The sequence below is a fragment of the Apodemus sylvaticus genome, chromosome 17 (assembly GCF_947179515.1).
Source record: "Apodemus sylvaticus chromosome 17, mApoSyl1.1, whole genome shotgun sequence".
Lineage (NCBI taxonomy): Eukaryota > Metazoa > Chordata > Mammalia > Rodentia > Muridae > Apodemus > Apodemus sylvaticus.
The window spans coordinates 22384963-22389695 of record NC_067488.1 but is presented as its reverse complement, the minus strand read 5'-3'; the positions used below and the strand labels follow the sequence as shown (position 1 = coordinate 22389695).

The window sequence follows — 4733 nt, the reverse complement described above, 5'->3', positions numbered from 1 at the left end:
ACAGATTAACTCATATATTGACCCTCCTTCAGTGAGATTGGGTGACTTTAATGCCCACTATCAACAATAAAAAATCAATCCAGGAAAATTATACTGAGAAGTGCTGAAGCTAACATCAAAAGCCAAATGGGCATACTAAATATTTGCAGAGCATTTCACACAAACACAAAACAACATACTTTCTTCCCAGCATCTCATGAAACTTCTACAGAATTGACCATATACCCAGACACAAAGTCATTCTCATCAGATGAAAGAAAACTGAAATAACACCCCATATCCTATCTGACCACAAAAGATTAAAGCTGGATATTACCTATAAAAATAAAAATCAGAAATCTAACAAATGCATGGAAACTGAATAAAAATGGGTCAAGATAGAAACCAGGAAAGAAATAAAAGTTGTTTTAGACTTGGCTGAAAATCAACACACAGCATACTCAAACATATGGGGACCCAATGAATGAAGGTAGATAGTCCTAAGTGCTTACATTAGAAACCTGGACAAATATCATACTAGCAGATTAACAGCACACCTGGAAGCTCTAGAGCAAAGGAAGAAATCACACCCACAAAGAATAGACGGCAGGGGAAAAAAACAACAACTGAGGCCTAAAATTAACACAGTAGAGAAAATAGCAACAACAAAACAAAGAAGAAACAAATAAGGTTCTTTGTCAAAATCTATATGATTGACAAAATCTCATCCAGGTTAACTAAGAGGAAGAGAGAATATATTAAAATGAACAAAATAAGAAAAAAAAATGAAGCATAACAGATATCCAGGAAATCCAGAGAAGTATAAAGACATACTTTCAAAACTTGTATTCCACCAAAATGAAAAATCTAAAATACATAATTTTCTCAATACATACCAAAATTATCAAAATTACCAAAACACTTACCAAAATTAAATCAAGATCAGATAAGCAATTTCTTTTTTCTTATTATTTTTCCATGTTTTTATTGGTTAGTTTATTTATTTACATTTCATATGTTATCCCCTTCCCAATTTCTCCTCTTCAAACTGCCTACCCCCTCCCCCTGCCCCTGCTTCTATGAGGGTGCTCCCCTATCCACCAACCAACTCCTACCTCACGGTCCTAGCATTCCCCTATGCTGAGGCATCAAGCTTTCACAAGATCAAGGGCCTCCCCTTCCACTGATGCCAGATAAGGAAATCCTCTGCCATATATGCAGCTGGAGCCATGGGTCTCTCCATGTGTATGCTTTGGTTGATGGCTTAGTCTCTGGGAACTCTGGGAGAGGTGGCTAGTTGGTTGATATTGTTGTTCTTCATATGGAGTTGCAAACTCCTTTAGCTCCTTCAGTTCTTCCAGTAACGCCTCCATTGGGGTCCCCTTGATGACTTGCTGAGGCCAAGAAATGCCTGCTGATATAGCTGTCTTCTGATAGTCTCTGCCAGAGCCTGACCAATACAGATGCAGATACTTGAGCTAACCAGATAAGCAATTTCAATAAACCTATGATCAAAAAAAAAAAAAAAAAAAAAAAAAAAAAGGCTCAGGCCAGGGAGTTTTATTATAGAATTCCACTGTATTTTTAAAGAAAAGTTAAACTGTGCCTCAAAAAAAAAAAAAAACAGAAGCAACATTGCCAGACTCATTTTCTCAGTCCACAATTATTTTGACATCCAAACCACATAAGACCCAACAAAAACAGAGAACTACAGTCCAATTGCTCTTATGAACACAGATGCAAACTTTTTCAATAAAATACTTGCAAGCCAAATCCAAGAACACACAAAATGATCATCCAACATGGTCAAGTAAGCTCCATCCTAGAAATGCAGGGATGGTTCAACATAATAATTTGATCATTTTAATCACCATACAAATAGTCTGAAAGATAAAAACCACATGATTATTTCATTAGCTGCATGAAATGCCTTTGGCACAATCTAATATCCCTTCATGATACAAGTTCTGAGACGCTAGAAATATAAAGGACATGCCTCAACATAATAAAGACAATTTACAGCAAACACACAGTCAATGCCAACCTAAATGGAGAGAAACTCAAAGAACTAAAATCTGGAGTACAACAAACTTCCCTATTCTATAGATACTTATTCAAGACAATACTCAGGATTTCAGCTAAAGTAAAAAGAGAATAAAAAGAGATCAAGGATACAAACTAAAAGATACAAAAGGAAGGGAAGAAGACAGCATATCTTTATTTGTAGATTATGTGATTATATGTATAAGACATCCTAAAAATTCCACTGAGAAACTCCTATTGCTGATAAATATTTTTAGCAATATAGCAAGATACAAAATTAGCACACACACAAAGTAGCCTTCTTATACACAAATGACAAGCAAACTGAGAAAGAAGTCAGAGAAACAACACCTTTAATAGTAACCTCAAAAATATAAAATTTCTTGGGGTAACTCTAATGAAACAAATGAAAGGCTTGCATGAAAAAAATCTTTAAGACATTGAAGAATAAATTGAAAAATATGTCAGAAGATGGAAAGATCTCCTATTCTCATGGGTTGGTAGGATTAGTAGAATAAAAATGCCCATCCTACCAAAAGCAATCTACAGATTCAATGTAGCAATCATAAAAATTCCAATACAATTCTTCTCAGATTTTGAAATAATAATTTTTAGTATCATATAGAAACAAACAAACACCCCAATGAACTAAAACATTTCTTTTTTTTTTTATGGTTCTTTTTTTTGGTGTTTTTTTTTTTAATTCGATATATTTTTTTATTTACATTTCAAATGATTTCCCCTTTTCTAGCCCCCCACTCCCCGAAAGTCCCGCAAGCCCCCTTCTCTCCCCCTGTCCTCCCACTCACCCCTTCCCACTTCCCCATTCTGGTTTTGCCGAATACTGCTTCACTGAGTCTTTCCAGAACAGGGGGCCACTCTTCCTTTCTTCTTGTACCTCATTTGATGTGTGGATTATGTTTTGGGTATTCCATTTTTCTAGGTTAATATCTACTTATTAGTGAGTGCATACCATGATTCACCTTTTGAGTCAGGGTTACCTCACTTAGTATGATGTTCTCTAGCTCCATCCATTTGCCTAAGAATTTCATGAATTCATTGTTTCTAATGGCTGAATAGTACTCCATTGTGTAGATATATGTACCACATTTTTTGCATTCACTCTTCTGTTGAGGGATACCTGGGTTCTTTCCAGCATCTGGCAATTATAAATAGGGCTGCTATGAACATAGTAGAGCATGTATCCTTATTACATGGTGGGGAATCCTCTGGGTATATGCCCAGGAGTGGTATAGCAGGATCTTCTGGAAGTGAGGTGCCCAGTTTTCTGAGGAACCGCCAGACTTATTTCCAGAGTGGTTGTACCAATTTGCAAAAAAATATGGAATGCTTCACGAATTTGGGTGTCATCCTTGCGCAGGGGCCATGCTAATCTTGTCTGTATCGTTTCAATTTTAGTATATGTGCTGCCGAAGCGAGCACAAAACATTTCTGAATGATAAAAGATCTGCTGGAAATATCACCATCCTCAACCTCAAATTATACTGCAGTGCTATCATAATAAAAATAGCCTGATATTGGCACAAAATCAAACACTGATCAATAGAATAAAATTGAAGATATAGAAGTAAGGCTACAGACATATAGATACTTGATATTTAATAAAGAAGCCAGAAATAAACTGGAAAAAAGATAACACCTTCTACAAAAGTTACTTGTCTAATTGGATGGCTGTATGTAGAATTCAGGTTAATTCCTATGTATCACCCTGCACAAGCCCAACTGCAAATGGATCAAAGATCTCAACAAGAAACTAGTTACAATGAATCTCAGAGACAAAAAAGAGACAATAGCTGTGAACTCATTAGCACAGGAAAAAAATTTATATAAGCACCACGTGCTAACCAGTTGTACCACTGGAGAGACTTTCTGAATGGAACATCACCACTATTTGTGCACACACTAATATCAATGATTAATAGATGGTGCCTCACAAAACTGAAAAGCTTATGTACAGGGAAGGTCATCATCATTAGATCAAACTGGCAGCCTACAGAACAAGCAAATATATATATACATGAACAAATTTTATTCAGTGTATATTGTTCTCCATGTGTGAATATATATTTAAGAAACTTATTTTTGAATATATTTTAAAGATATATTTCAAACATATATTTCTTTGTATTCATATATATGTGTATATATAAATGCATATATAATACACATACATATATACACATATAAGAAGTTTATGTAAATGAAATAATCAAATAATGGGGGGATAGAACTCCAACTAGGCATCTCTTGTCACCAAATAAATTTTCCAGTGCCAGGAAAGGGGGTTATGCACAATCTAGTTGTGAGCCAAAGGTATCTCATGGAAACCCCAAACAATCCAGGCTACTACAAAAGCTCTTGGTGACTCTCCACAAGCTAATGTCATGTTCCTGCTGCTGAGAGAACACTTATACAGCTCACTGAACATGGCAACACTGAATTGGTGGATGCCTGGTATTATCACCATTTACAGACTAATGTTCATGGTATTAGAAGGCACTCTACATGCTACCAAGGGAGAAAGGTAAACAGCAACTCCATTACAAACTCTTTACAATGGTGACTTGTCTACAAGATATGCTGGTGCAATGGCTGCACAAAGCTTGTGGAAGCAACCAGCCAAGATCTGACTTGATTTAAGAACCACTCAGTGAGATGGAATGCATAATCAACACTGCTTGGGTGGCCAA

The 4733-nt window shown here is 36.0% G+C and overlaps 1 non-coding gene across 1 annotated transcript; it reads right to left on the bottom strand.

Annotated features, from left to right (window-relative positions):
- Positions 1-3358: 3358 nt before the first annotated feature.
- LOC127668291 (U6 spliceosomal RNA) lies at positions 3359-3465 on the bottom strand. Its single transcript, XR_007974064.1, has one exon. It is a non-coding gene; the product is annotated as a U6 spliceosomal RNA (small nuclear RNA).
- Between the last annotated feature and the right edge of the window lie 1268 nt (positions 3466-4733).